General features: G+C 44.4%; 1 protein-coding gene across 5 annotated transcripts in view; it reads left to right on the top strand.

The window, feature by feature from the left end:
- PLXNB1 (plexin B1) overlaps positions 1-20370 on the top strand; it is a 77943-nt gene that overhangs the window by 14691 nt on the left and 42882 nt on the right. The window contains exons 1-2 of one of the 5 annotated variants that reach the window (XM_032120511.1): positions 2324-2346; positions 7044-7315. The gene's annotated coding sequence lies outside the window, so the exon portion shown is untranslated. Of the gene's footprint in view, positions 1-2323; positions 2347-7043; positions 7326-20370 lie in introns of those variants that run through there. The other 4 variants (XM_032120513.1, XM_032120510.1, XM_032120512.1 and 1 more) reach the window with 4 other exon arrangements.

Here is a 20370-nt window from a genome sequence, read left to right as displayed (position 1 = left end):
TTTTCCAGAACTGCTTGAAGGGTTCAGAAATGAGAATGGTGTGCTGGAGCAGATGCAGATGGCTTATTTTCACTGGGGACTGTTAAACCTGCCAAAGTGTAAACTGCATCTTAACAGGAAGATGTGAGACAAGGCCTGCACATCTCTCCCTCCTAATTACTACAGCTCAGCTGCTGCTGTCTCTTATGCTTACACATCTGAGAGATGACAATGACAATGTCTTGAATGGCAAAGCAATAGCAAGAAGGGCTTTTTGGTTTTTTTTTTTTAGCTCTAGTCTGAAACAAAGAAGTTGTTCCACCAATAGTCAAAAATATGCCTATGAAAAATCTTTCTCCCAGAAACTGCATCTGTTATTCCAGAAGACAATCAGAATTTCTGTAGATCTTGATGGCTTGTCTCCTGAGTGACTACATGTAAAGCAGCAATGAACTTTCTCCTCTTTCCCACACCGACAGCCCCAGGAATGTTCACCACAGCAGTGGGACTTCCATTTTTGCTGTCCCTGCAGTTCTGCACTGGGTTGCCTCTGTACACATTATCTTTTTCAAGAAGTTGGAAAGCTCTTCTCACCTGTTCTGGCAAAAATCTCCTGTAACATTTTCACAGTGGTTACTTTAGATGCCAAAACACTCAGTCTTTCAGATCCTCATCACTCATGGCGCGCAAAAGATGAGGTAGTTTTTATGATCTCCTCTTAGAGGAACAGGTACTTCAGGGGGAAAGGATGGTACTGGGGTTGTGATGGCATTGCAGTGGTACAGCAAGAGTGGAGGCAGTGGCAGCTCCCAGTTGGGCTGCAGGTGATAGTTTTGGATTTGGTGTTTCTCCCTGAAAATCTGTTTTAGGTCAAAGCCTCTTGTGGCAGTCTTGCTGGTTAGCTGTAAATATGTTCAGTCTCTCCTCACCCATGACCCTACTCTGTTTCACTGCATCCCTGTAAATCTCGTTTAAGAAACAGCTTTGTGGAAGTTTGTCTTCCTGCCTCCCCGCCTGTTCTGTTTAGCTCAGGAGAACATGCTGCCAGGGCAGGATGGGCTCTGATAAGACACTGCATGGGCTGATGGGGCTCCTCTTCTCTGGCGAAAAACACACAGCAGAAAAAAAGACAAAGCAGTGCTAAAAAGCACAGATTTTTTTAGGTGAGAGGAGAATGTCCTTCTTCATAGCCAGTTCACAAATAGGGAATAAAAATTGAAGCAAGGGGATGCCTGTCCATTTATATCAGCCTGGGAAATGGTGGATTTCTCTCCTGAGACCTTTGCCTCAGGCATCTTGCCAAAAGGCGTCTAGTCCCTATTCACTTCAAACACATATAGTTCCTAAGCCAGAAACATGCAGAAAGCTCATGAACTGTGATCAGCTGAAGGCCAGACAGCATGACCTGGTGCCTCATAAAAATCAATGAATTGAAGAGCTGTGACTTCTGGATGCTTTGGAAGTATGAGCAGCACCTGCTGTGCAATGTGATCCTAAAGAGCATCACGGGGTAATCAGCTCAAACGTGGATCTAACCTGTATTTATGGTAGGAAAGTATCCTGGAATCTGTGCTGAAAGAATTAGAATAAGTGAAGTGTTTTGGCAAACACAAGCAATTACTTTCTTCATGGATCCTGTGTATGGGCTTTCTTTCTTCAGAGCACAAGGAGTTCAAGACGAATTTTACTTTGGAGCTAAAAGGGATGTTTTTAGCAAAGGCAGTGCAAGCAGTGTTGGGACAGACTCCAGGTCTTTGGTGTTCCTGAAGAAACACAAACAACTGCAGAGAAGGGTATAGCTCAGATCCTTTTGCCAGCATGCTTAGCAGGAAGCCCTGTACCAGATCTGGTTCAGGCTTCGACAAGTGACCTCTGTCACTGAAGGGAACATAAAGAGCCTCAGTGAGCTTTGGCTGAACTAGGCTTTTGCCTGTCTGCTCTGGAGAGAGAGTAACCTCAGTGTTCCCTTCCCTCCCTCCCTCAGTGTGTCTGTGAAAATACTAACTTGATTTAGCTGCCAAAAAAAGACATTTGAAAAGTATACATTGCTCTCCTGTGTCCCAACTTCTGTAAAATATGGGTTATGGTTGGTTCCTGTATATGGCACTCAGTAATTTTACAGAAGAGAAAACGGCACCACTGCAACTATCCACGCAACACTTAATACAGTGAGGTCTTAGTCTGTGCTAGGACTCCAGAGTGCTATTTTGGGCATTATGAACCCGATTATATTACACATAGAGCTTAGATGGCTCAGAGGCACGCTCAGGATATTAACTGTTTCTATTAAGCTTTGCATTTGGAGATCCTTCTGGCAGAGGAGGGCGATGGCGGATGAGCTGGCATTCCCACAGCTGAACAGTGTGTGTGAGTATGGTTAGGGAGTGTTTTGTATTTCATTTACACAAGGGGTAACCCGAGTTCCGGAGCTTGCTAACTTATGGATGCTCAGTATAATAATCTTTTCAATGTACTGGTTTTATAGCTGCAGGTGTTGTGGAGGAGACACTTACTGATGTAGATGTACAGGAGTGCAGGAGAAACCTTACAAAGTGCTATAAATGTATCATAAGGGGAAATCCATATGTAGTGTGTCATCTGGCAGAGAATGTGATAAAGTGGCATTGACTGTGATTACTTGTGATTCTTGACAGCCTGTGCCCCTGAAAGAGTGTTTTTAAGACTTGGTTTAGTTTGTGATGAAGGTGGCTTTAGGAATAGTGAAGGTACTTCTGTTTCTCTTTAAAAAAAAAAAAAAAAAAGTTTCTTTTCATGATTTTGTTTTGTGCTGTTCCAGGTTTTGTAAAAACAAACACCCTGAAAGCCCAAACAACAACAGTAATAAAATAAACCCTTTGTGGATCACCTCTGTGACCCAAAGTTGATGAGTTTCTCACTGTTTGAATACACATTGTCTGCCAGGTGGGAACTGTGCAGCTCTTCCTTCCCTATAACCCTGCAAGTGCAGGAAGAGATAAGAGGAATTTATTTAATCCTGCCCTCACACTGGCTGAATTTGAAGCACACTGCCAGCAGACAGGTATGCTGAATTTGCAGCCTAAATGGCTGCCTTGGATAGGAAAGGGGGGCAGAGAGTATGGCTTTTAGGGATATGAGGCACTGGGATAGTGCTAGTGGGAGAAGAGGGGTGCTGGATGTGGTAGCACATGCTGTTGGGAAAGCAACCTCTCATCTTGCCCTTGAGGTAATGAGAATTTGCCTTTGCAGGGCTTGGGGTTAAACCCTCTTCCTAGTAAAACTGCAGTTAGCAGCTCCTTTCTCTGTACTGGGAGAGATAGAACTGTTGAGCAGGGACTGGCTACTGTGCAGCAAAGTTATTCTTTGCAGGAGACAGAAGTGAGTGGATGGAGGTATCCCATGTGCCATGTGGATCTGCATGCCGCTGTTCAGTTCATGCTTACGCTGATGGAGAGGGGTTGAGTTTACGTGTGTTTTACTGATGAATATCCCCTTTCTCGGAAAGTAAACAGCTGACATCCTGACCTTGCAAAGGCTTGGACATCTTTACCTTTCGAAAGCACTGCTCTCCAAATGTGGGTCTATAGTGCAAGAAATACACGTGATGACCTTGGTGTTCCTGTGCCTTCTCAGCTACATTTTTTGTCTTGGATGCCAGTGACTCTGAGATCGGGACATTTCCCTCTGCTGTTTTGTGTTAAAAATGAAGAACAAACTGTAATGTGTGGAAGCAGTTTGTGTGATGGAACCCATCAAAATAAACTTGAGGGGTGGTGGTGGTTGAAAGAGCTTCGCCGAAACCTGGTAATTGGGCTGGATATAGCGAGGAGAAAGAGAGTCAGGAAGGGACTGAATGGAAATAAGTCCCCAAAATAAATATCCCATGAGTGGGGCATGAAGAGATAAAGAGTCTCCTTCAAATCAGATTCTGTGCCTGAGCATTCCTCCAGAATTTCCTGCAATTTAGACAAATGACCAACTTCAGATTTTTAAGTGATGTTTGTGCTGAACACTTGCAGGCGTGCGTTCCCATCCAGCTGCTGAGCAGAAATCCTTGTTCTTCAGTCTTGCTGGGAGCTGGTTTGTGCTTTTTTGTGGCAGCAGCTTTTGCAATAGGAGCCCCCCCCCCCGGCCCCAGGATGGCTTTTTCTGTGAAAGAAGCCAGCGGAGCCAGGCAGACATTATCCCCTTGCCGGAAGGAGGGACCCGGGCTCCCTGGGGAGGAGGGACGGGGAGCGAGTGATTCATTGCAGCTGGCTGCAGTTTGGCCTCCTCTCTCTCTTTGCCCTAGGTGCCAGGGAGTGACAGCTTGTGGGCAGCAGGCCAAGCTGTGAAAAGAGGAGTGTGTGAGGCCTTTAGCTTTCTCATGCTTTATCAAGCTGCAAAGAATAGCTCGATATTCAGCCAGCGTTGGTGCAGGTCAGGAGAATGGAAATGCGAACTTAACTCCTGACATGCTGGCTGATGGCTGACCGCAGGCTCTGCGCCCACGAGGGCGGCTTTGTACCGCAGCATGTGGGGCAAAAGGGAGGAAAAGTGCCTTGATGACATGGTAAAGGTAACTTTTTGTTAAGTGGGCAGCCTCTGGAACTTGCTGGAAGAGTGAAAAGATTAAAAGAGGGCTTTCCTCTTGTGGCTTGCTGTCTGTGTGCTGGTGGAGGATGGAAACACTGGAGAGCAGAGCTACAGGAGTGCCGAGCGTCCTGGCAAAGCGAGAGGGACTGTGGTGGACGAGTGGCAGGTCTGTGCCTTCACTGCTGGCACAGCACTGGGGGCCGTGGTGCGGGTGCCCGTCAGTGCAGGGAGCAGGACGGGGCCATTCCCGGGATGTCCCCTCGTGCCGATGTCCTGCCAGCCTGTGCCGAGGGCTGCCCGCCGGCGCGCAGGGAGTTAAGCTCCTCATCGCCCGGGGGTGAGCCTACTTCGGGGTGTTGAGCTCCATTCCCACGGCTTTTCCTTTCTGAGGGTTGGGGGAGGGATCGCCTGGAACAAGTAAAATGCCTGGAGGCTGGAAAACAGCACCCCGGCCCGTCTGGCCTTGTGTTGGTCTGGGAAGGATCTGTGCTTCACGGCAGGCTGGGCAGGGGCTGCCGGCCAAGGCCGGGGTCTGTCGCTGCTGGGCAAGAGCCTGGGTTATTTCTCTCCTTTAGGCAAAGAGAGATGGCTTTGCAGGCAGTAGAGTGCCTGCCTAGGGACTGAAATAACCGCATTCTCGGCTGGACGGACGTAAAGTAGAAATGAAGCCCGAGAAGTCCCATGGGCAGATCACAGCACAGGTTAACACGCAGGTTTTGTGGCTGACGGAGAGCAGCAACACTGGGTTCCCTGCAGCACATGCCTGTTTCTCAAAGACGTAAGGGAGCAGAATCTTTCCTTCCCGCTGCTCACTCTGCCTTCTCCTCCTGCATCACTTTGAGCTGCTGAGTTGAGGTTGTTTGAAGCCCTGAGGAGCAGAAAAGGGCAGGTGAAAGTCTGAGAGGCTGGATAAGGGAGTTAGTGGGTGCTCAGAGCACAGCCTGCGGCTACCTGCAAGCCTGAATCCCACTCTTTCTCCATCAACAGTGCAGGGGTCTGGGAGAGCAAGAGAGCTCTGCCACATCCCAGTTTGCTGTGGAGCTGAGTGTATCTGTGTGAGGTACTAATCCCGGCCAGCACCAGTCTCCCACCAGAGGGAGAAGGGAGTTTGCGTACCTGTTCAGCCCCTAGAAAGACTGTAAAGTCGCCTCTGAGGTTTAAAGTGTGCAGTCCCTATTCTCAACAGCTTTTGAATTCAAGGCAAGGTGAACTGATGTGAGCAAATGGGAGCCAGTAGCAGCATAAAGGAGAGATGAACCGTGGGCTTGGAGTGCAGTTACACAGTTTGATTCTGCTAGGCTGTGTTTGTGCTCTATAGACCAGGTTATGCCAAACACCCAGCAAAGGTGTGGTTAAAGACTGAATTTTTGCTTGTGCATTGGGTGTCTGGCCATGCATCTGTCCCAGATCTTCTTTGCAAAGAGTGAAGTACTGTGATCCTCCCACTTGCTGTGCTGGCTCCTGTGGCAGGAGGATCTGGAGGGGAGAGAGTTTGGGAAGCAGTATTGCTTCTGTGGGCAGAGGTTTTATGTAGCCTGGATGAGCACCCAGATACAGACCTGAGTGATAAAACAACAGTGTGCAAATGTTCTGCAAATACCAGATTCATGGTGGATCTTGTTGATTGTTAAATGCCAAAATCCCGATAAAGACTGGTAGACAGGAGCCCTTGTTCTCTTTTCTGCACCCAGGCACCTAATGGTTGCCGAGCTCTGCTGTCGAGTGTTCTGTTCTTTGCTCTGTGCATTTATTCACCCAGCACTGGGGAATGTGGCTGGAGTGGGAGCTGGGGTCCCAGGCTGATCTGAGCCCTGTGCAACGCAGACCTGCAGTGGATGCACAAAGACAAACTCACTGGCTGCGAGATAGCTTGGGACCCAGGTGCAGCGAAGGCACCAGCGAGAGCTGGCTCCCCTGCAGGGACAGGGGGTGTGTTCTCATTGTGCCTGTTCTGGTTTGCTCCTGTGTAGCCTCTTCTCATTATTCTTGCCTTGAGCTGTCTCAGGCCCGAGGGCAAAGTGCTGCAGAAAGCTCTGTGGGCTTTCCCTTGAGAGATGTGGGGTCCGTGGAGAGTGGCTGTTCAAGGGAAGCACTGCAGTGGGCTGAATTGAGGCTGTTTCAGGCTGCACGGCTCTGAGCTAATCTCTCAGAGGCAGAGACATTACTCACCAATCAGGAATGTGTCTGTATTTTTCCTAATGAGAACAAAACATTTTATCCCTGTTCATTAGCAGAGAGTTAGCGTGTGCAGTTGCTATGCCAACAGACTCCTCTTCTCCACAGACACACTGGGGGTGTCCTCCATGCCATGCCATGGTTAGAAGGGTGAACAGGAAGGCTGGTTCTGGCAAGAAAAAGATCCCATTGTTTTCCCAGGGCTGCCTGGACTTCGTGCAGCTGGCCAGACCATGCCTTCTCGGGGGAAGGGAACCACAGCGGGAGTCAAGTGCAACAGATTTAATTTATTGGAAAAATAGTCTTTGCATTTCATGCTCTGTTGTTTTTTCCAGCTTGAGGCACACTCTTCAATAAGAGAAATGAAGGTGTCTCAACGTTCCCAAGAGTCCAGATGGTAAGCAAAATGTGCCAGGAGCCAGCACTGGGATGCCCATGGACTGCTGCAGCCTGCTGGGCTCCTCCGTGTTCCTGATCATCTCCGTGTGTGTGGCCACTGTCATGCTGGGCAGCCTCTGGATGCTGCTGCATGATGAACCCACCTGACCAACTGTACCACCTGTGATTAGTTGAACGAGTTCTCCAGGCACGTGGTCTGCTGGAAACAGTGAGTGGCTGTATGTGGGAGTGTTCACTTGTTCTCTTTGCAAAGGGAACATTCTCTTTATGCAGGGAAATCCTGTGAAGGATGAAGGACATCTATCTCTTCAACAGCAGCTCTGTTCTGTAGAGTTCTGCTGTAAGCAGATGTATTTACTCCAGAGGTTGCCTATTTGCTTGTCATTTTTGTCTTTGTCACCCCAAGTTTCTTGAGAGAGTGATTGGGAATTACAGGTTGCAGTGCAACCAAAGTCAGGCCACTGTACACCTTTTACAAGAGTCTTCTTGGCACCTCTGGTGCTGCACTTGAAATACAAAAACTGCCTTTTAAACTTTGAATTTTCTGCAGAAGGGAATTAGTTTAACCTACAGACAGAAACAAACCAAAAAAACCCAAAACAAAAACGTGAGTTTCTGATGGTGATCTATAAGTAGAGATGGGTCAGTGAGTGTTGCCAAATCCGAAGACAGACTCCTGGAGCAGGAGTGACATTCATCTCTGTCTGTCAATCACCATGGAATGTGATGAGCTGCTTTGTGCTGGCTGAGCTTTGTGGTGTTGACAGCTATAGACCCTTGAAGAAATGTCTCCCTGAAACTGAATTCTTTCAGGCTGCTTCCTATTAAACAGGATAGTTACAATTCTGCTGTCAGTTTGCCTGGTGAAGCACTCTGTAGGTGAATACATGGAATCTGAATATGGGAATTTGAATATCAAATGTAGGGTGGTACAGCAGAGATCCCAGACTGAATGAGTTGCTGGAAATGTGCAAATCTGCATGAACTTCTGGCTGGGAAGTGAAACCCTGGCACCTGGATACTAGGAACTGATGTGGATGAGTCACTGACTTTTGCACTGGAGAGATGAGTATCACGTTAAAGCACTGAGAGTACAGGAGCCCTTCATCAGAAGGATGTCTGCTTGTTAGATTTGCAGCTCTAACAGGAGGAGGAATCAGCAGAAATAAAAACAATGAACAAAACCAGACAGGAACCCCCAGCCCAGACCTCTCTGGGTGTGCGGCCTGTGTGGTTTCAGTTTGGTAGCAGAGCTGAATTGAACTCTTAGATAATAAAGAGCAAGTTTTCAGAAAACCTCTTCCAATCTGGAGCATCCAAGAATAAATCCTGAATACATATAACAAATGTGCAAAGATTGGTGAGTCTGGTTGCCTCAGCTTTGCATTGCTCTGGGTGGTTCCAGTAAAACCACTAAATCAAAGCTGTTTGAAATAAGGAATGAGTAAGTACTTGAGATGACTTGAATTCAGGCCAGTCTCTTCTGGATCCATGCTTTCTGGGTACATAAAAAATACAAGATTGTAAGGAGGCCAGAGGACTGTGTGTTGTATTCTTTTAGATATTGAGCTGATTCTGTCCAGATCCTGTTGGAAAAGTGCTCCAGCAGAAGTGCACTAGAGGACATGCTTTTTTGTACCTTTGAGTGTGAAAGATCATGTCTGAACAAACTAACTTCTGAAATGTGAGTTACGGTTATTGTCTGAGTCGCGCTCGATTTCATTCCTGTGCAGCCGGAGTAGCAACTTGATGTTACCTAGGAGAGTGTTACTTGTTCCCTCCTCTTTCCTCCCCTCCCTTTTAAGCAGTTCAGGGACTGATTTTCTGCCCTATTTTCTGTGCACCACCACAAGTAAGAGTAAAGATGAACACACAACTGCAGTGCTGTGTGCAAGGCAAGAATTCTTCAGAAGAAACATTCACCATTGCCTCTGAAAACACCTCAGGTGCTTGTAGAACCTTGGGAAAAGGGTTTTTTGTTTTTATCAGGACCAGTTATGGGCTATTTGTAGGGTGAGGTGTTCCTTCTAACCCTTAGAGTATGGTTCAAAACCCTAAATTGTGGGGTAGGTTTACATTTTTAAGAAGCTGTTAGCATTGAGTATTGTAACTCTAGGTAGTATCTTGTTCTGTTGGGTTTTAATGGCCTTCCTTCTCTTTTTTAATTCCAGCTATACTTCTACATATCTTCTGCATCTGTAAAAAATGCTTATTTGACTCTTAATAGTAAAACTGGCAAAAGACAGAGGAAAGCCAGGAAAGTTATTTCAGCCTGACAGGAAAGTTTAGGTTGCTTAGTCAGCTAAGTATGTATTATTAACAAAGTTCTATATCTCATAAAGAATGTGGGAAGCAATTAGGGTTACTGCATTTGTGGAAGAAATCACTCAAGATTTGCAGGGAGTCATGATACAAACAGTCTCCAAACCCAAATATTCTTATATGACTCTGCAGGAGAACAAGGTCTGGTAACAATATTGTTCTGTGTAGCGTCAGGAAATCTCTAAATACTCTCTCTATACTTGAGGTAAAAGCTTCTGGATTGAAATGTTCATAAAGAACATATGACAGAATTAAGTTCTGGCACACAATCTTGTGAGGGATCTACCCTTCATCGGGGCAGGCTAATTCAAACATAAGATAATTTGTATTTTCAAAGAACTAACAGGGAGAAGAAGGTTTTTTAAAAATACACCCTGTTCTGGAGGAAGAAGGGTGCAGCTGAATACTGTGGCTTGAAAGTAAACTTGCTTTTAAACAAACTCAGTTTAAGGAGTTAGGCTGAATATTTTAACACAGAACTGATGGGCAATTCACTACAGAAGTGGGGAATCCCTGCTGTATTTGATAACCATCACACTAATTCTTGCAGCTCTTATGGAAGTTGAGTTTTCACAGCTTTAGGGAAACTACTGCCATCTTAATAGAGGTATCTTCTTAGAGTTTTTAGAAATGGAAGAGCAGCAACAGTGAACAGAGGTGAGCATTACCTTCCATACAAAGAGCAACAGAATAAGTTAGGATTCTTCCACCTGAAAAACAATAAATGACAGTTATTTTCAATTCCTGAATTGCATAGAAAGTTTAGAGAGGGAACGACTTTTTTTTTTCTTTTTCCATTACAAGTATGAATAGGTATTGCATGGAGACAGCATGTAGTAAGGTTAAAACCAAATAACAACTTAGTCCTTGATGTGTGCAGTTAACCTGGGACACTTCTTGTCACAGGATGTTGTGAATGCCAAACATCTGTGTGTGTGTGAGGACTTCCATAGAAGAAAGAGCCATTGAAGGTTACTAAATGCATACAAACCACCCTTCTCCCAAGAAGTCCCTGAGCTGCTCATTTTTGAAGCCCGGGAGAGTATTCAGGGAGGTAAAGTGCTACTATGTGCTTGCTTCAGTCTTTTGTTTCAGGCCCGAGCCAGACAAGTGCAGCCTGGTTTGTCAGCATGGGGTGGGAGGGGGGGATGTAATAAAACTGGTTAAAAAAGAGACTGGCACATCTTGTGTTCTAGGTTGGTTCTGTGCTGCTTGTGATGTACAGCATGTGCCTCTTGCTTGCTGAAGGCACTGCCTTGGGCTGCTGGAGTCTGCAGGCTGTCAACTTGAATTTGAAGAGAGGTGGAGAGTGTATTTCTAGAAACTACACGGGTAGGAAGGGTGGTGTGAAAATGAATATTGTAAGCAGAGAAGCTGACTTTCCCCTTTTCTCTGTGGCAAATGCTGTTCCTGCTATTATGGGATGGTAGATTTTACTGAGATACAGAGACTGCTTTATTGCTGATAGCCTACATCTTATTTGTGTTAATTTCCCTCCTTTGAAAGGGTGTTTCTTGCTTCATAATGGACTCTAACTTAATTTGAGCTAAAATGGATGATAAGACGATGCATGAACAGTAAAACCTCTGTTCCAAAGCGTTTTCAAACTAAAAATGTCATGGCCTACGTGAGGTTCATATTCTTCAGAAGTACTCAAAACACTGGTCCTATTTTAGGTCCTGTCTAAACATTTAAAAATAACTCAAAAACAGGGCTCACTTCTAGATGCTTCACCCTTGAAAGTCTGCTCTTGCACTTAGATGCTTACCCAAATATGCAGAGGGCACAGTACAGAACAGCCCTGGTTGTTCCTTTGAACTTCTAATTTCAGAAGGAGGAGAACAATGTCAGGCTATCTGTTGTTTTGTCTCTAGAGACATGGTCTCTGCTGTTAGGCAGTATCCTTTTGAGTTTTGGGTTTTGTTTTGGTTTTTTTTTAACTTTTTGTTGACTAACTTTGCTGCTGTGGCCCCTGGGGAGAAGCTATGCAAAGCTGACCGGTAGCGGAGCTGTGGTGATGTGTATTCTTGGAGGCAGGCTGTTATGATTGAAAAGTGAGTTGGTGTATTTTGGGAAACTATAGCTCCTCTCCAAGGATACAGTCTTGTGTGCGTATCGTGTTCTGCAGTGAAAGTTACTCCATGGAGTGGCTGAGGAGTTGTGTGCTCAGATTACAGCTGGGGAATACAGACAGGCCTGGGGCTGAGGGAGAATCCAGGTGGAGTATGGACAGGATTAGGACAAGAATCACCATGGGGAAGACTGGCACCAGGTAGAGGGGACTGAAGTTCCTTTCCTGTTAATTGCTGCCCCATTATCTTGATTTAGTCAACTCTTTGATGCCGGAAGAAGTTTCTATCCCAAACTCTAACTCTCATCATTGCTGAGTAGCAATGGGCTCAGTTGTTACCCCATTTACAGAGTATCTTTTCTGGTTTGTTCTCAATTTCTCAGTTGTTTTCCTCAGTAGCTTGGCTCAAGCAGTGATTCTCTCTCAGCTTGTTCCTGTGTGTGCTGGACCTGTCTGCCATTCTCCAGATAGTCTGTCCAGATTAGATTTAGTTTGAACCCATCTTTAGCTGGTATGATCTTTTCTATTCCTAGCTGATCCATGATTTTAACTAGTGTATTTCCCACTAAGCCCTGAGAAGATTTAAACTAAAACTTTTTTATGAGGCTAAATTTGTGTCAGCCCCACCATGGCCTCCTGGGTTGACATTAGGTGGCTGATTGCTCAGTTTGGTCCATGTATAAGTCTGAAAAGTGCTGTCTGAGCCACGCTTTTGTGGGGTTTTGATTAGTTATCTGTGCGTGGCAGAGTAAACAGTTTCTTCTCCCAGAGGAAGGCACAGTCCCTGCCATGTGTGTGGAGTACACAGTTTAAAATGACAGAGAAAGGGTGCCTGGAACTGGGACAGTCTGCAAACAGAACTGTGCTGACCACAGGCTATGGTTTATCCTTCCAGCACAGATGTGCATACTTTTCCCTTGTTTCCTTACCAATTTCTCTGTTCTGTCTAGCTGTTCCTTCTAGCCAAGGAGCAGCCACTCAGCTGTAGAACTCAGTGCTATTCCTAACAAACTACTGTCAATCTGGTTTTCCTGTCTCCTGGGCACTTTCTTGCCCAGGGGTGACCCTGGCAAGGCAGCATGCTCTTGAAATGCCGACAGTCAGCCAGTTATACTGGCTGAAATTCCTGCTCGTAGCAGTTTGCATTTCAGATTGGCACTGCAGACCTGTTTAGTGCATCTCTGCAGCCCTAGGGTGAAGGTCTGGGCTTCCCTGAAAGGGGAAGGGATGAGCCAGTCAGTCCTGCTCAGCCAGTGGCTGTCAGACTGTGCAGGTGGGAGGGGAGCAAACCAGATGAAGAACAGTCTCAACCAAAAAGCCTTTAAAATTCATGGCTCTCATGCACAGGTAGCTGGTTCTGAACCTTTTTGCCTCTAGGACAGCACCAAAGAACCTTTCTCAGCCCTGAACCAGGAGCTCAAATATTTTGCCAGAAAAAGTTAGTATCTCCTTAGTCTGACTGAACAGAAACTCATGTTTGTAAAGCCACTTGAAAATTTCTTGTTATAAAATTGTCTTGTTATAAAATCCCTTGTTCTGGATAAGACATGGCTAGATGTCTGCATGTTAACAAAACTAACTAGAGAACTCTTGCTCCACATGGTTTATTTCTCCAAGTACCAAATCTTGCAGGGTCCCTGCTTCTGCTTTCTTTGCCACTTAGTTTTCCTGTTGCTTATTTTCACTCCTCCAGGCTGTGGACCCACTGTGGTATGAAGGGAGAGCATTGCCTGATGGCCTGTGCACAGCAGTAGTTCTCTCACCCCTCCCTATATGCAGTCTGGTGCTCTGAATTTTGTCCTTGAAACAAGAACTTCCAAGTGTGGACTGTGTCTGGCATGGGGGGCTGTGACTGTACAGTAGAAGAATAAGGCTGCGTGGCTGCTGCCAGCTTGTGACTCCTCAATCATGTGTACCTTGAATGCATGGTTGGTTCCTGGGCCACCATTCCATTTGAAAGCAGTGGATATCCAGTCTGCACGGGCCAGTCCTTGAGACTGGTGTGAAGTTGATCCTGGCTCCCAGGTCTGCGCCCAACCTGTTCAGGCTTCTGCAGCAGTGCAGTAGGAGCTGTTGTGTCTCCGATGTGCTATGTAGGTGTGAAGCTTCCCAAGCTTGGGAAGGTCCCCAGGCTTTCTGAACAGCATGGTGTGTTGTTATCTGTTACTGGCTTTATGAAAGCCTTGGCATTGACTTCCTGAGGTGGAAGAAAATGTCTGGTCACCTCAGTTTGGATCATTATCTAACAGACCTGTGTAACCTAATTGCCAGACTATTGAGCCTAGCAGTTCAGAGCTGATGACTGAGAACCTTCCAGGCTGAGGCACTAATTCATGGAAGATTAATTGATCAAAGCGACATTTCTGATAATGCTTTAACATAACTTGAGTAATACAGGGTAGAATACACCTCATCTTGGTTTGAAGGCAAACCACAAGCAGATTGTGGTAGTGATGTGGAGTTCTGTTTATTCTGCTGTCTCTTCTGGGTGGGAGGGGATAGGTACTACTCATGTGGCTGCATTACATTAAATGTATTTGCATGTTACTGCCTGTATTCATGGCTATAGCCAGAACTGCTGACACTCTTGGACTGAGGGGGTAAGACTGTCAAACTGCTGTCAGGCTGTATGGTTCTCCAGAAGATTAGTGGGGAGGGCAGAAAAGTGAATTTTATTTGAAATGAAGGAAAACACCAAGAATAATTCCTTCCTGTCCACCCAGGGCATATTAGTTCTTTATAGATCTATTGTGGTACTAAATCTGAGACTTAAGGGGGGTCAAGGAAATTTCTTTAACAGAGCACCCTGCACTGCTCAGTGTCTGCAGAGCAAAAGGATTTATTCAAGGCAGACTACAGTGTTTAACACTTCTCGTTTGCATCTTGACAACTGGATGGTGGAGCTCGGGATGTGGTCCTTGTGTGTCTGCCTGTGGTCTGTACCACTGCTGGCATGAACTCCTTCTGTGGCTGGCCTCTGTTCTCCCTTCCACTGTGCAAACCTGCAGGGCTGATGCTGGCACAGAGACCACGGGGTTTCCTCTTGGAATAGGAGTATAGGACTGGTGCTTTTTCACAGGAGTTTCATAGGATGTTTGAAGCTTCTCTTCTCTCTTGCTGGGTTACTCCAAGGCCAGGTTGGATGCAAAAGAACTTGCCTTGGGGGTGTGGCCTTTGCCTCTGGGACGTGGGAGCTTGGTTAGGGGTCACAGTCCTGTCCTCTGGGAAGCATGTGCTGGTTGCAGAGATCTCCTCTCTCCCTTTTGCAGGGCATCCTGCCAAGGAAAATAGACTCTAAGACAGAAGCAATTACATTGAGATAGTGTGCTGTCCTGGCTGTTTCTGGATGAAGCAGCTGGGCATTTCTGCTTTAGACAAATTGGCATAAAACAGCTATGGCAGAGCAGGATTCTGGCTTTTGTAGCCTGTTGAACCAAAGCTTGAAAACAGGAAGATCCTGGCTGAGGCTAGGAGAGGTGCCCCTAATGACAGGGAGGGCAGTGTGGTTGGGAAGGTGTGCCTTGTTTGAGGTGGAGGCCAGTAAAATATGAATCACATCTGTTTGAAGTAGTGATGAAATCCCAGATGAAGGTTTTCTGTAATACCTGGCCAAACAGTCTGGTGTGCTCCAGCTTTCCTTTCTCCCTGGTTAGAGCGGATGGTCCTGACCTACTTTACCAATCGTGCTTCTGCTGAGCGCTGCCCAAGGCTTGGCTGTTCTGATGGCACACACGGATCTGCTGTGTTCACTCTGAGCGAGGAGTTTCCATCAAACACTTGGCAGACAGGGAAGAGCTGTTCCCGAAAGAGGGACTGTGGGTGCACTAAACTGGGATTTGCCACTTCTGTGCTCTGCGGCTCTGGCCCTGGGTTTGCTTTCCCATGGTGTGCATTAACTTTTGTGTTGCACTGTCAGGATTCAGTTAGATGGTATCTAAATGTTAACATGAGAGATGCTGCCTTTATAAACAGCCAGGGAGGTTAGGCTTCCAGCCTTCTAAATATGTTGTTAAGCAGGGCTGAAATTGCATTCTTAATATTTAAAAATAAATGAAGTCTATAAATGTACCGTAAAATAGAAGTTTAAATAGAATATCATCCTGGGGCAAATTGCAAAGCTTTGTGTAGCTCAGTGTCCTGCCTTTGACAAGATCCAGAAGCAGATGCTTAATGAGGACTGTAAGAAACAGGGCATGTATAATGTGGTGGGTTTGTTTTAGTTTTTTTTCATTCTCCCCCCCCTTCCATTTGCCTCCCAGCTTACGACCATCATCAGTTTAGTGCCCTGCTTGGCCAGGAGTTGTATCTCATCATCTGATCTTGACTATATCTATCCTCCATTAATTTATATAATCCCTCTTCTAACTTGTTTATGTTTCTGGTCTCCATGACATCCTACAGCAGTGAGATCTACAACTTAATTATGCATTTTAAATGTTATTTGAAATATTCTACATCCAGTGACAATATCCCTGAGCTGACTTAGGAAAGTTGTCTGTAGCTTTGGTGAGTGCTCTGTTGTTTCTGCATTGTAAAAAAATGGTATAATCATGTAACTCCATCAATAACTCCTTGTTTTTCATCTTGACAGAGTCATGTTTCAGACCTCTTGACTTTTCCATATCTTCCCCCTGGTTGTTTCTTTGTCCGTTCAAAGTCCTACTCTGCATGATCTCTCCTTATATGGAAGCTACTCCATGCTTTTGGTCATCTGTTGTCCCTTTTGTCATTGTCTCCTTTTTCAGATGTGGGAATCAGAACGGCCTTCAGCATTCGACAGCATAATGGGGATACGTGCTTTCTTTCCTAATTACTCCAAAGGCTGTATTTACCTTTTTGCTTGATACTTAATACTGAACTGACCTATGAAGTTTTCAAAGTTTTTCTAAGTGATAACAGCTAGTTTTGATCCTGTTGAGTTTATGTACTTAGAATATTTTTTGTTGGTTTTAGTATTTATTGACATCTAAGATATTGTGTAGTTACTTTAAAGTGCATGAATTCTCTTACTTTTTACAGTCTTCTCTGACTTTGATAGCGATTACTAATTTTTTAATAATAAAATTTGCCACTTCTAGACATACTTCTCTTCTTAGATCTTATGTGAACATACTGAACAGTGCAGATTGCAGAATCAATTCTTGGCAGGTCTCACTGATAACCCTAATCTGACAGGGAAACACTTGATTGCCTGTCTTTTAAGTACTTATTAAATAATGATAGGGACTGTGACTTTAATTCCACAATTTCTTAACTTCTTTTTCAAGAGCCTTAGCTGACAGTTCTTTTAAAATCAGTTTAGTTAATATTAACCAGATTAAAAATTGTCTCTTGGATCTCAGTTAAACAGAAATGGGAAATCTACGCTTGGAATTTCCTGGGTGCTGCAGGGGTTTCTCTCTGCTCCAAATATTCATCTGTATTTTGGGCAATAATTGGCTTCTTGAACTCATACAATGAAAATTGTTTTTACGTGGAGTGATGGGCTTAGATGTATGTAGATTAGCCTAAAATCAGAGAATTTGCTCAGCAGAGCCAATTGGATGGGTAGCTTCAGTGAGCTCTGCTTTCCTAGCAAGGTTTTACTACTGCTGTAAACCTATCTAGACTCTTCGGATATACTCTAAGAGAATGGGATATTTTTTTCCTAACTAGTTCTTTTTTTCCTAGTTGAAAGAATATTTAAGTCACTTATGGTATTTGTCCACATGCAGACATAACGTGATATGGCAGCTAGGAGATCAAAGGATTCTTGGGTGGGTAAATGGAGGACTGGTGGATTCGAACTGGGGAAAATAATATTTGTTCTGAGTGCAGTGTTAGAAAGCCAAAGGAGTGGCCTGTCCAGGTCAGGTCTGTCAAAAGGGAATGCTTATCCAGGTCAGGTAGCTAAAAAAGTAGGGTGTTGACAAATTGGGATGAGCTTAGAGAGCTACTAGAAAAATTAAGTATTTCTGGCTGAAGAAGCTCAGACCACTTAATGTATCCATCTGAAGGATTACATGTAGCTACAATCTGTGGTTTGGGAAAGCTCAAAGCTGGCAGGATATGTAAGGGAAGGATTGCATTATGCTTGTCTGTCCTTCGTCTACTTCTTAGGCGTCTATTATTGTCCGCTGCTGCAGCTAGGGCTTCTGTGTAGGTGGACCTCTGTCAGAGTTAGAATAGCTGTCTTTATCTTCTTGTCCAAGGAGGATTAAGAAGGAGGATTAGTTTTCAAACTGTTCATACAAAAAGTGACTAGAGGCTTCTTTGACTTGGAAGATCTTGTGACAAGCAAAGCTAGACAGTATGACAAGGCATTTTACTTGGGGTAAAGAACCCTCAGACATCAGCTTGTTGGGTTAAGGTGGTAGTTTCTGTAACTTAGGAGCCCTAAGAAAAAATCCTGGGATCACTAGGAGAGTTTAGTCAGGAGCTCGTGGGCTAGAAGGGATGGTTAGTGGTGTTCTGTGGTTTGATTACACAGAAAATTGGAGCAGATATTAAAGGACTTTAATCCTCAAATGTGTAACACTGGCAGAATGTTATCCTTTGGTTGTGTTAAGATGCTGAGAAACTAACAGCTGGCTTGATATCCCCTTTTAAAAATGCACATGCAACATGGTCTTGAGTTCACATTGTGTTAGTATTTGGGAGGATGGTAAAGTGGAAAAGTCAACTCTCGATTTGCAATGACAGAGTATATATGAGGAAAGCTTCTTCAACAGTAAGCATCTTGTGGTTCTTTCGTATTCCTTGTAAATGTTTGTGTAGTTGGTCTTGGTTTGTAAAAAGTTCACTATTTAACATTGTATTAATCATTAACACTTCATTAACCAGTTGTACTGGAAGCTTAGTGTTTATAACACATTTTCATCAGTGCAAGGGTAAAGTTTGGTTGTGCTAGAGCTGTTCAGAAGAAATACCTATCTACTACCATCAGTTGATTCCAGTATGGCTGAAATTAATATTTAGGTGGCCCCAGAGATGCAGAAGCACTTTCTGCAGTTTTTCCAAAGAGCAATTTTGAAGTATCAAAAGCATTTCCAAGAGCATTATTGAAGTATCACAAAGCTGACAATATTTTGTGCAACATTCTTTGAGTATAACTTCAACCCCCATCCAGAAAAGTACCTTGTAATGTTCAGCAATAACTATCAAGGGTTTTCCCAAGTATTTATCTAGGAATGCTGTTAATTCTGTAGTACAGAACTTCTGCCACCTTCCCTTGCCGTTTCATATTTGATATTTTGTCTTTAAGGGTTTGGAGGTTTTTTTTAAGTTATTTTGACCTCAGCTTTGGTGTTATTCACATCTGGTATAACAGAGCTCCCTTGTCTGTGCCAGTCCTGCTCTGACAGGGTGGCTTGGACTTGGGATTCTCCTTGGGGTCAGTTTTGCTTGGAAAACAGAGATTTGTGTTCATCTCTGCTGGAGCTGCTTGCTGCAAGTGTTCTTAAACAACGGAGCAGGGAGCTGGCCTGGTAGTAGTAAATAAGACTCAAAAAAGATTTATTTATTTAATGGGAATGCCATCTTTCACAGCAGAAAACAGCAAGTCTCTGTTGAGCATATGAAGCTTAGAAGAGGAGTATAATTCAGGGCTTTTGTGCAGAAAACGTAGCAGTGGTCGTCTTCCTGCTGCTGGGCCATTTGAATGTGCTGGAGCACAAGGGTCGTCGTGCAGCTGGAAGAATGGTGCTTTTAGTTTTTAAATCTTTTAGTGCTCACACTGTGGGTTGGCTCTGCAAATGATACAGTGGAAATTGCAGGTGCAAATTTCAGAGGCCTTATTTTTTTTCAAGGCTAATTCTGCTGGGTTTGGTGGTGAGTATGAAATCTAGCCCAGAAGTTGGAACATTAACTGACCTCTCCATGTTTGGAGGATAGAATGTGGTATTAGGGAAATAATCTGTGAGTATTGGAATAATCTCTATGTGTTGATACGCTGCTAAAATGTGCCCAAATGAGTTCTGCATTTGTTTCTTTAATAAATAAGTAAAATTTCTCAGAGGAATACGTGAGGTCAGAGAGGTAAAAATAGTTCTACAGAACACACGGTCTGTCTTCAAATTTTAAGTAACAAAATAGTGCCATTGCTTTAATGTTACTGGTTGTTGTTATGTGGCTGTGATATAAATATTCTGTGGCACAATTGACTAATCCTCTAGCCCTTCTGTTGTGATCCAGATTAAATAAATGAAACTCAGCAGTATCATCTGGATATTAATATTTTACAGTGAGTTAGAGGCAGTGTCCAGAGTATTGTCTGGTATTTAATGGGAATTCATCAAAAAAATGGAATATTTAAAAAGAATCTTTAAACCTTGGCAATTGCATTCAGAATTAATTAAAGGCTACACACTTTTAGTGCAATCTGTCTGCAACAGCTGTGTTATACACTAGCAGTGAGCGCAGGAAGCAGAACGGTTCAGTAAATCCATAAAGAGCTCTGTAGTGTAGCCTGTCATGAAACCATCAGATTTAAATGTAGGTTATCCTCCTCCTTCCTGTCCTCCCGGAGAGGTTGTGATGGGCTTAACTGAAAGGCAAGCATAAAAAAAAGGCAGTGATGCCTGTGCTTGAGAAACAACTTGGAAAATGAATCAAAAGACGCTGCTGGCTTTTTTTTCTCTCTGTTTTCATGTAGGGTGCAAATGCTTCTAGCTACTGATAGCTACACAGTCCTGCTCATTTCTAATGTATGTTTGCTCACCTAGCAATAAATAAAAGTTCATTTGCTAATGGGTCTTTAGCAAAGAGCAACAAAGAGCACTATATTCAGTGTTTATCCATTGTGCAGGGTGATTAGAACCAGCAGAACATGCTGTACCACCGTCTTGTTTTGTTTTCTCTGTTCTCACAGAGTCATGAGGACCAGACAGTAG

This window comes from Corvus moneduloides, chromosome 11 (assembly GCF_009650955.1).
Source record: "Corvus moneduloides isolate bCorMon1 chromosome 11, bCorMon1.pri, whole genome shotgun sequence".
Classification (NCBI taxonomy): Eukaryota; Metazoa; Chordata; class Aves; order Passeriformes; family Corvidae; genus Corvus; species Corvus moneduloides.
Note: the sequence above shows the minus strand (reverse complement) of the source record. Positions and strands in the feature narration are given on the sequence as shown.